Source organism: Mus caroli, chromosome 1 (genome assembly GCF_900094665.2).
Source record: "Mus caroli chromosome 1, CAROLI_EIJ_v1.1, whole genome shotgun sequence".
In the NCBI taxonomy this organism is placed as follows: Eukaryota; Metazoa; Chordata; class Mammalia; order Rodentia; family Muridae; genus Mus; species Mus caroli.
In genome coordinates this window covers 80,785,486-80,797,492 of record NC_034570.1, presented here as the reverse complement: position 1 = coordinate 80,797,492, position 12,007 = coordinate 80,785,486, and the positions used below count along the sequence as shown (strand labels likewise).

The window sequence follows — 12,007 nt, the reverse complement described above, 5'->3', positions numbered from 1 at the left end:
GAAGGAAGGAAGGAAGGAAGGAAGGAAGGAAGGAAGGAAGGAAGGAAGGAAGGAAGGAAGACGTTTTGTTTGTAGAGGCTGGCCATTGTGCCTTTTTTAAATTGGGGGCGGGGGAGGGGTATCTTGCATATGGAAATCAGAGGACAATTTACACGAGTTGGTTCTCTCCTTCTAATATGTGGGTTCTGGGGATTAATCTCATCCTCAGGCTTGAATGAGGTCAACCTCACTCACTGAGCCACCTCACCAGCACCCCTGTGTCTTTATTACTAGTGCTAATAAATAATTTTTGCAATCTATAAGTCATTATTATCAATGGAATATTCTCACATTCTCTGCACCAGACACACGTGAGAATCAGTGATGTTCTTGTCTTTGTACAATAGTAGTATTTGGCATGTCTTCAGGATTAGCTCTTAGCTTAACTTTCTCAGCAACCGAACTGGTCCTAAGATGCTGGTTTGTGCTCTGGAAATGCTCCAGAGAGCCTGGCACCAAACCCCATCCTGTTCCTGCTCCTCTTTTCCTTCCCATCAATTATTCATTGTAATGGGGAGGGTGACACTTGAGAAACTTCAAATACATGTGACACCACTCAGAGACATCCATCTCTCCATCCTTGTTCTGGCAATAGCATGGTAGAGGTGCACAGGCCTTTAGGGGATCGCCTGGACCCTCATCTGTAACTCACCATGGAGAAGAACTCAAACTTTTGCTGCCGTTGCTGTTGTTGTTGAAGACATTCTCCTGTTGTCCTAGTTGCAACAGGGGAGAAGTCTGAACAGGTGGGTTAAAAACTGGCAAAATGGCAAATTTTCTGGAAGTTTAAGATTATTGGGCCCACATGGGCATAGGACCCATACCTGTGATCCCAGCACTTGGGAGACAGAAGCAGAAGGATCTCTGTGTATCTGAGGTCAGTCTTTTCTATGTATCAAGCTCCAGGACAGCCAGGACTACATAGAGAAACTCTGTGTCAACAAAACAAACAACCACCACTGCCATCATCATCATCATCACCACCACCACCACCACATTAATAATAATAATAATAATAAATAATAATAAATACTGGTCCCCCACCCAGGACCCTGCTCTAAGGAGCAGTGGTAAGACATGGGCAAGCATAGGCCAGAGAAGAGCTTAAAAGTGCTATTTGCCAAAAACCTTCTAGAACCAGATGGAACCAGCAAGGGACGCAGAGGAGCCTAGACCCTGCTGCTTTCACAGATGCCAAAAGAAGAAGCAATTCGTATACAAAGAATGTAGTCCTAGGTGAGGACAACTTCATCCCAAACTTTAGAGAATGATAACTACAAAGTCACAGTCTTGAAGCAGCCCTCTCTTCACTCCCAGGATTCTGAGAAGGCGGAACTCCTTCTCAGGACGCTCCTGTTAGTACAGCTACAGCACGTGCAAAGGGCACCAGATATTCTGTAGTCCCGACACCACGAATGTCCGCACGAGCCTTAAAGTGAACTAGAAGTGAAACCTGTAATCATTCACCCGGCCCCTCTGCTTTCTCATTGACTTCTAAATAACACGAGATGCCCGTTCCAATCAGTGGAGAGATCCAGACAGCCACAGCAAGTTTAGACAAGACAAGCCCATTCTCTTTTTGCTAGCAAAGAAAATTTGCTGTCTGATTTCATCCCTTTTTGAGTTAATTCTATCTCACCAGAGTGTTGACTTAAGAAAACTTACTTGATTCAGGGTCACGATAGATAGGGGAGTCATTAGAAAAGCTATTTTGAGGACTCCACTATCTATCAATCAGGAAAGGGAACATGCAATCATGTTTTAAAACCATTCCCCAGAAATTCTAGAAGAAAATCCTACATTTATAAACCAACTCAAATGGAGAGGAGATAATCTGCGAAGCAGCATATTGCCCCACATCCCTTGAAAGGATCTAAGGGTTTCAAATCTTGGCAGAAAATGATGCTCAGATCAAAGGTACCAAATTCATTGCATCAACTGCACAAGCCACAGCCAGGGCGGCACTTACAGAGGGGAGAAAGCAAAAGCTGAGAACATACCGTGGAGCTGCTCAATCAGCCAAGAGCTTCTCTCTCCTCAAAGAGCCTGCTTGTCTCTTAGCTCACTGGAGGAGGGAGGACTTTATAGTCACACACAGCCCAGCCCAGCCCAGCCCCGCCTCCTGCACTAAGCTTCTTTGAAGAGAAGGAATACAGAAAGAAAAAAAGAAAAAGTCACACCATGCAAGAGCAATTTTAGCAACTGAATAGAGAGCCATGCAGTGCCTAAGTATGCAGAAATGCTAACATGGTAATTATTAAATTCCAGTAAGGTTAGCATCCCTGATTTTCACCCTTGCTCGCCAATAGATTAATTCACACTAAAACCTAATCTCTACAGTTAGGGGCACATTTTAAAAACCACAAATGAGATGGGAAATGCTCATCATGAAAAATGGTGAAATTAATTAAAGAATTAAAATCCTTAATTACGATTAGAAAAACACTCTTAAATGGAAATGATTTAACCAGCATTGCTCTTTTGCATATTTGTAGATTTCCCAACTCTATCTTTCATTCATTGAGCTGCCTACACAGGGCTTAGGAGTGTGTCACTGAAGCTGAGGTGGACCAGCTTTGCTAATTTACAGGTACTTCCACCTAAGTCCCCTTTACTGCCTTTGTGTCTAGACCAGAAAAGAAGAGAAGATGTGAGAAGAGATGGACGAATGGCCAGTGGATAGATTTCAGCTTTAAATCACACCACCAACATGATTTCTTTGTCCTAACTGGGGGTCTTCAAGTATTGGCTACTGTCTACAGTTTATGATTACATGTGGAGTGTAAGCTATCAACATGTAGACAGAGGGAGGAGTAATTTCAAATTTTATAACATGGGCTGAAAAGATAGCTCAGTCAATCCATTGCTTGAAGAAAGCAGAAGGGCTTGCCTTGGATCCCCAGCAGCCACATAGAAGCCAGGTGTGTGTGTGTGTGTGTGTGTGTGTGTGTGTGTGTGTGTCCCAGCATTACAGAGGAGGAAACAGGAAAATCCTTGGACCTTACTGACAATCTAGCCAAATTCAATCAGTAAAGATCCAGGTTAATTGAGACTTTATCTCAAAAAATAAGGTGAGTAAGGCTAGAGAGATGGCTCAGTGGTTAACAGTGCTGGCTGCTCTTCCATAAGATGAGAATTCAGGTCCCAAGACCCATATCAGGCAGCTCACAAGCACCTGTAACTCAAGCTCCCAGGGCTCTAACTCCATTTTCTGGCCTTGGCAGGCACCTAGGTGGACATGACACATATGCATATATAATCATAAAATAAAGTAGAGAGAAATTGAGAAGCATCAACCTCTGGCCTCCACATGCATACCTACGCACACATAAAGATGATGGCATGAGAAATATAAACACAAAGGAGTTCAGATTAGGCAGAATGCATATCAAGAAAGACTTCTGTAGAGGCAGATGTCTGAGCAAGGTCTGAAAGCAGGGCTGGATTCGTGTAGCAATTCCCATAGATGGTGTTTTCAGTGTAAAAAGAAAACCCTTCAAGCAAACAGGGGCAAAAAAGATACCAGCCTGAGGTCTCTAGTGCAAACACCCTAGTCATAAGTCAGATAACAAATGTAACAACGGCCAAGAGCAAGGCCGTGGGGACAGGAGGGTGCATGGAAAGGGGAACAAAGGCCTCTTCCTGTAAGCGAGGAAGCCTGTGATAGAAAGAAAAAGTCAGGCAGGGAATCAGAGGACTCTCGTGATCACCCTTAACAATGGATCTAGGACTGCAGCATCCCACACCCCATGATCTCCTTTCCTACCCCACACTCTTGCACCTGTACCTCTAAATGGAGCCAGAAAAATCCAGGATTCTCTTCCCTTGATCTGCACTGGAGGCAGCAAGAATCTTCAGAGGAAGCAAGGGATCCAACACAAAACCTAATAGAAAAATCAAGCAAACTGAAGAGGACCAGGAACAAAGAAAAGGAAAGACACCAGGGACCCATTTCAGCTCCCTTGCCTGTGTCTGCCAGAATGTCATGAGGGAACCTAGTGGGACTTGACTTCAAGCTAAATTTCCAAGGGTAGAATCAAACCATGGGCTGTCAAGTGACTGCTACAGGTCACAGCACAGTTGTACAATTTCATCGTGGGTTCAACGTGTAACAAGAGAGAAAACTGGTAGGGGCAGAAGACTTGCTGCAGTCTGCTGCCTGGGGCTGTGCTGGGAACCTTGAGCTGAGACTAGATGGCTTCATTGCACTGAAGACTCGGAGCCTGAGCAGACTTTGAACGTGGGGGAGGAGACATGGATGTGCTGTGACAGTGGCCATGTGTTGGTCCTTACTGAGAGGGAGAGAGGCAAGGCAACACATCTGTGATGCTGAGCATCATGGGTAGGATGAGAGTTGACCCTGAGGGACAAGAAACCCTTGGGCAGATGCCTTCCTTGAAGGATCTCAGACCCTGGAGAGAGACCTGCATTCTAGGACTACAAGCTGCTTTAGGCTTCCTGCAAGCATGGCTCAACCTTGCCATCTTCTCCAAAATGTGGTATATAGTCTCTGTCATGATCTGAACTATGTCCTTCTAACATATTACATTGAAGAATGGACTCTTTGCAGCCACCAAGTATGAGCCTACTTGGAAATATGGTCTTTAAAGGGATGGTTAAAAGGCTAAGGATCAGTTAGTAAAGTGCTGGCAACGCAAACATCCTGAGGACATGAGTTTGGATCCCCAGCAGCCACGTAAAAAGCTGGGATTAGGAGTACACATCTGTAGTCTTTGTGCCAGGAAGTCAGAGGCAGACAGATCTCTGGAGCTCCCTGGCCAGCCAGCCTGGTAAGCTAATAAACTCCAGTTCAGTGGGAGACAGTCTCAAAAACTAAAGTGGTGAGTGATGGAGAAAGACATCCAATGCAAAACTCTAACCTTCATATGCATGGACACACATGTGTATGCCCATGTGCACATAGCCATATGAGCAGAGGCACCTATCACAACAACACAGAGTAACAAGTGAAAAAGGCAAAATGAAGCTATCAGACTGAGGTTTTTGTTTTGTTTTGTTTTGTTTTGTTTTGTTTTGTTTTGTTTTGTTTGTTGTTGTTGTTGTTTTGTTTTGTTTTTTCGAGACAGGGTTTCTCTGTATAGCCCTGGCTGTCCTGGAACTCACTTTGTAGACCAGGCTGGCCTCAAACTCAGAAATCCACCTGCCTCTGCCTCCCTAGTGCTGGGATTAAAGGCGTGTGCCACCATGCCCAGTTAGACTGAGTTTTGATGAAAAAAAAATAATAATAACCTTCATTGAAACACACAGAATAATCCTGCGAAGATCCAAAGAGAAGATTCCCATTCACAAGCCACAGGGAGATATCTCAGTGGTACTACCCTACCACCTTGACCTCAAGCTGCCAGTCTCCAAAACCAAGAGGAAAGAAATGACTATTACCACCATAGATGCCCAAGGAAAGCAAAGAAGTCTCATGGATGCTGAGGTATGAGCCTTCACTGCCTCCTAGGTTCTCCCAGCAGCGTAGCTTGACCTAAAAGTGCAGAGAGAAGCATCAGGGGCCAAGGAAACCGTTTACATCTCCAGATGAGGACAGTGAAGCCAGGAGGGACTTCCTCATTGATTTTTTGGTAACTAAAAGTCAAGTTATTCACTTTAACTCATAAGTTTTCATTGTTCATCCAAACATCTTGTCATCAAAACCAATAAACCATGATCTGGCCCAGCCATTTAAATATCGTTAACATGGCCTGAAAGACATCTAGAATCATCTAGAAGTGAGCAAAAGAGTTGGAGAGATGGCTCTGTCAACCTACATGCTTTCAAGATCCAACTGATAGATCCCCAGAACCCACACAAAAGCCAGGCACTGTAGCATGTACTTATAACCTCATTGCTAAGCAGGTGGAAACAAATGAGGCCCACTGGACAACCAGCCTACTCTAGTCTGTGAGCTTCAGGCAACAGAGAGATCTTGTCTTAAAAAAAAAAAAAAAAAAAAAAAAACACGGCAGGTGCCTAGTCCTGAGAACCTGGCCCCCATGGCACCTGGCAACAGTGAAATGAGACAAAAGCAAAGTCTTATAGCTGTGCCAGATGTGGCAAATAAGTGGTGGCTCAATGCTTAGCCCTAAACAAGATACCTCCACCATCCTTCACAAGGCTTAGGGAGCTCTGCGTATGAGAGGGCATAGAGACCCTAAGACCAGGAGCGAAGAGAGCAGACTGCAGAATGCTGTCTCCCAGATATGACATGGTCGCTTGCAATCATGGATTCTCAACAAACACAGATGGCTGCACAAGAAAGAGTCCATCAGTAGCCAGACAAAGATGGGAGAGGCCTTTGGGGGCTGCTGGATTAAATGATGAATAGATTCAAGGAAAGTGGGAGTCATTACCTTCAGTTATGCTCACACTGGTGACTCCCCCAACCAAGCTCCAATAGATCATCTCAATATAGTGGTTACACAGATGGCCTCCATTAAACCAGTGGGTCTGACAATAAAAACGACAATCATGGATCTGAAAAGGAACATGTGAAGGTGGGAGGCAGAGGATAAGAGAGAGATGGGAGGAAAGCAACCAGAATGCACTATAGACCTGTATAAACTCATCGAAGAACCAACTCAAGTTAGAAAGAACGCAAAGTAAACAGCTCTTTAGGAAAAGACCTGAGGTTGACCCCTGGCCTCCGTGTGAGTGCACACCACAGACTCACATACACCTGCACACACATGAACGCACAAGGACACACACATACACACAAGCACACACACACATACACACAAGCACACACACACACATGCACATATGCAAGCACTCACACAAAAGAAAAATAAAATTTAAAAGATGAGGCCAATAAAAGTAAAAATACAGGCAGAGGGGTATGAGTTTGGGTGTGCAGGCAAAAGGTTTTATTCAAGACTCAACAAAATGCCCCAATTCATCCTATTAGACAAAGACTTTGATTTTTAATGCTAGGTGGTTGCACTATCTCTCAATACCAGGAGAGGGCAGCCATAAGCAAAGCCATCCAGCTCCATCCACCAAGCAGGCTTCACAGGTGAGAAACGGTGTCAGACTTGGCGGCTCCTCCACAGATCCTTCTCCCTGTTAAGATAAACACGGGCACTCGTGTGCTCTCTGCAAAATCCCTAGACAACGGCTATTCCATCTCTGATTTCTGGATGTTTGTCCCATGAGAACTCTTGTCAGAACTGGGTGAACTGGAAGTGGCTGACAGTGACATCTCTAAAGCACTTGATATTGAAAATGTCCTGGGGGGCTGGTGAGATGGCTCAGTGGTTAAGAGCGCCGACTGCTCTTCTGAAGGTCCCGAGTTCAAATCCCAGCAACCACATGGTGGCTCACAACCATCCGTAATGAAATCTGATGCCCTCTTCTGGAGTGTCTGAAGATAACTACAGTGTACTTACATATAATAAATAAAAAAAAAAAAAAAAAAAAAATGTCCTGGGTTGCAAACTCTGTGGTATAAATTGCTTTGGAAATTCATCTCCACGTGCATAGGCTCATGTTCCAAGCACTTGTCCCCAGCCATTGGTGCAAGATTGAAGGCTATGGAGCTATCCAGAGGTGGGGAGATGTAGCTTATTAGAGGTTAGACTGAGATCTAGAGCCCAGCCCGTAATTCCAGCACTCTGCTTCCTAGACCACACAATGTAAGCAGTCACTGCCACAGGCCCACCCCCCAAAACTGAGCTCCACCCCCCTGCCTCCCCACTGTGGTCGCAAGTTGCTTGGATGCATATAACCCTATGATGTGCCCCCCTCTTGCATAAAGAAGCTGGAAAACCAGCAGGAGGGCCAGGCAATTGCTGGGTCTCCCTTCCATCTTCCCAGACTGCTCCTTCTCCAACCCCGTTATCCCCATGACTGCTAGAGGCCCTCTGCTCTCTCAGGCACTGAGCCCAGCTCTTTTCCCATGGAGTTGGTACAAAGCATCACAAAGCAATTCCTCTCTGGATGAGTTTGTTCCATGAAAGATGTTTAAAAGGAAGATACCTTTGATGACTGTGCAGAAAGTCTACCTTCATGTTGAGGCCACACAGGGTTTATGCTCTTGTGATGCTTTTGACCCTGTGTGAGGATGCAGGTCCACATAGGTCAGGGCCTTGCCCTTTCCAGAAACCCAGGTCTTCCCCCCAAGGTTTTGACAAGGAGAGAGGCATCCAGAGACAACTTCCCATTCTAGGAGGGGAGTAAGAGGGAGAGTCAGCACAGCCTACTCTTAGTCCTGGCCAAACCTATTGTCTCTGCCACTGCATTGCTGTGACTACAGGCAAGCAGCACCTTGCTCAGTTTGTCATACACATCACCTGCAAGGTTCTGCCTCAGATGTCACGCTGACAATGAAATTATAGTGTCTACCCCACATGCCACAGAGATGAAGACACAATACCTAAGGGCCAAACACTCCAGCAACAGCACCTGAAGACCAATAACTGTCAGAAGGGTTTATGAACCCAAGCCATTGATGTAAGTAATGCTACAGAGCCAAGTTTGGTGGCACAGACCTATAACCCCAACATTGGGTGGCTGAGGCAGGACAATAGTGAGTTCAAAGCCAGCCTGGGTCTTAAAATCCAACTAACCAACAAACAAGCAAAATGAGCCAAGTGTGGTAGGATACCCCTTTAATCTCAGCAATTAGGATCTCCAGTTTGAGGCCAATGTAGGCTATATATTGAGACCCTGTCTCAAAAGGTAAATGAATGAATGGATGGGTAAATGGATAGATGGATAGATGGATGGATGAATAGGTAGATGGATGGATGAATAGATGGATGGATGGTTGGTTGGATGGATTCTTTAAAAAGAGTTCATGAAACTTAAAGTAAATCACTTCAAAAGATCTCCAATACTTTATTTACACTATATTGTTGAATGTCTGCCTTCAAATAGCCTGTCTTCAGCAAGGCTGAGAAGAGGTGGGGGTGTAGGCTTTTGAGGAATGCATTCCCTTGCCTCCATGTGTGCTTTAGTGCCTGAGCGAGACAGAAAGTATTAAAAATTCACATGGCCTTCATTTTGGCCTATCTGACCTTGCCCTGTCCCATTTTAGAGCTCTGGGCTCTAAAGGGCTCTAATAAGAACCCATTTCTTCCCTTTTATCCAAATTACTGAAACTTTGAGATTAGAGAAAGAGCTCTGAGTGATTCCAGACCACTCTTATGTGGTAACAGCACAGCAAAGAAAACATACTCCAGGCCCATGTGGCTTCTCAGAGCCCTTGCTGGGCTTCTGACCAGGGATGAGGCACCCTCCCTTAAAAGCATGGTGGCCAAGGGTGATGGAGGTAATGGAGGGAGGAGGGTAGCCATGCACAATTAGGGTCATTAGTAGCATTGCCATCCCACAGAGGGCCCCGAGGGCAGAAGGGTTCGAATGTCAGAGATGAAAATAGCCAGGCCATTGCAGATGGGAATTAAATATTTGCCCCAAAAGTAACCTGATGGGAAAGACATTTTCCAACAAGAGAGGGGTTGGGATGCTGTCATAGTATGCTAGCCCCTGTAGCCTTGCCCTGACTTAGGCACTAGCTTCTCTAAGGGCTGAGCTAGGGGCTGCAAGCTTCCACACAAGGAAGTCTGCACAGCAAAATCAAGTTATATTAGTGAGGAGTAGATATCAGTTTTAAGATACTGGTCTCTTTGGGTGAGACATCTCATCCAAAAATTCAGATAGATTTTATTAAGTATGTAGAGGTTATATATAATGTATATCACATATAGCACCTTCATGCTATATATAATATATATATGTGTGTGTATATATATATACACACACACATATATATATACATATACATATGGCACCCCAAGAAGAAATTCATGTTTATGTGTGTGCCTGTATGTACATCTGCATGTGTTGTGAGCATTTGTGTAGGGCAGAGGTCAGCTGTCCTTACTGGTTTTTGCTTGCTTGGTGTTTTGTTTTGTTTTGTTTTGGTCTGGTCTGGTCTGGTCTGGTCTGGTCTGGTCTGGTCTGGTCTGGTTTGGTTTGGTTTGGTTTGGTTTGGTTTTTGACACCTGGAGCCTTCTGGTTAGGCTAAGCTGACTGGAGAAAGAGTCCCAGGATCCTCCCTGTCTCTGCCTCCCCAGCTCTGGGATTGTGAGTTCTGGATTTTTAGATGGGTGCCAGGGATTGAACTCAAGTCTTCATGCTTGCTCAGCAAGCACTTTACCAACAGAGCCATCTCCCCAGATCTATGAATTTCTATTTTTAAAAAGCTTTCAAACACAAACTCTCATGTGATGTGCACTCACCTGTGACAGAGTAGGTGCACGCATCAGCATGAAATGAAGTCAGGCAAGCAAGGCAGAACTTGGAGCTGTATCTGAACTACTGCTTGAAGGTGTCCCCACCTTGGAGGAGGCTCATCCTCCTTCATCAATCCTTCCTGAAAACGGTGTTACAGGACATCTAAATACCTGTCCCTTACTTGACTCTAAATCTAATCACCTCGACAGCCACATCCTGTGGTGCTTCTGGCAGACTTACTTATAAGACAAGATGCTTTTATTCAATGGATCTCATGATTATGAGATATGGTACAATTTCAAAGTGTTTGTTACCTGCAAGATTCTGTTTGTCATTGCTACAGCAGAGGGCCTGGAGCAGTTTCTTCTTGTGGGGTGTTCACAGAGAAGACTAGGGCATAAATGGGTTTAAGCCAACAGAAAGTCTTTATTAGCCAGACAGAAGCCACACTGGATGTTTGGGGTCCTAGTATAGCACTGAGCCTTTCTCAGTGTAAGCCTTACTCACTTATAAGCCTTTATGTACAATATCTGTTTTCTGAGTTGACATACTTCAATCAGCAGGAATAGTTAGCTAGAATCACAACTATAGATGACCAAAAAGTAAGGTTAGTGCATTTAAAGATGTCCCCAGAACTATGACATTGATAAATTAGGTCTTTGTTTTAGTTTTGGCAGGGGGTGCTGTCTAAGCACTGAGTTTCATGGTCTATATTGTACTACCATCATGGAGTCAGTTGTGTTATGGTTTGGGGAAGGAGGAAATGTTACCATCTCCTTCTGAAGAAGAACAAAATAAACCCACAAATGGGGAGGCAAAGGCTGGGGTCAACTGGCCTCATCACTTTGGAGTCTGGTGAGGACCGTAAATGGCCATGCCACCTGAGCATGCTGACACATCCGGAGCTATAAAACAGGAGGGGAAGAAACCTTTTGAGAGCATGTCCCCAGTGTCCTAGGGACTTTCTTTAAAGCCACGCCTTCTAAAAGTCCACAGCATCCCCCAGGAGGCAAGCCTTTTTATCCAGGCACTTCAGGAGCACTGCTCACATTCAAATCAGCCTCCCTCATCTGCTCTTCCAGCTCTTGAAGGTAGGTCACATGACCTTTATTTGTTTGTTTGTTTGTAGGAATGATGAAATTAACAAAAAGTTATGGGCCAGGGCAGGGTCTGAACCTTGTTGAAGTGGGGTCTCTTGTTTCTGCCACACTGCATACTACGTACGGGCAAGTTGGACCATGAACAGCCAGGTGATTCCTTGGTCTCTAGCTCCCATCTTGAGGTAGGAGCACCAGATGCATGCCACTTGCCAAGCCCAGTTGATATGAGTGTCGTGCCCTCCTCCACCCTGAGATGCAGTGTGCTCTTTAAGGGTGTTGTTACTGAAGATCACTTCTAGGACTCCCAAAGCTCATAAATGCAACATGAAAATCCCTCTTTTAGCTCTAGATACCAAGAAGAAGAGACTGACAGGACCATACTAGTGGCAAGAGGTCTTTTCCCCTCTTACTTTTGCCTTTTTCTTCCTTCTTTCCTTCCTTTCTTCATTTCTGTCTCCCATCCCTCTCTCTTTCCTTTCCTTCTTTTCTTCATTCCTTTCCTTCCACCCCTTTCTCCTTCTTCCTCCTCTCCCCACCCTCTTTCCTTCTTTCCTTCCTTCCTTCCTTCCTTCCTTCCTTCCTTCCTTCCTTCCTTCCTTCCTTCCTCCCTTTTCCCTTCCTTC

At 45.0% G+C, this 12,007-nt stretch overlaps 1 protein-coding gene across 2 annotated transcripts in view; it reads right to left on the bottom strand.

Annotated features, from left to right (window-relative positions):
- The window catches only part of Trpm8 (transient receptor potential cation channel subfamily M member 8), an 83,952-nt gene extending 81,847 nt beyond the window's left edge, over nt 1-2,105 (bottom strand). For both annotated transcript variants that reach the window (XM_029483630.1, XM_029483643.1), the window contains exon 1: nt 2,040-2,105. The gene's annotated coding sequence lies outside the window, so the exon portion shown is untranslated. The remainder of the gene's footprint in view (nt 1-2,039) is intronic.
- Nucleotides 2,106-12,007: the final 9,902 nt, after the last annotated feature.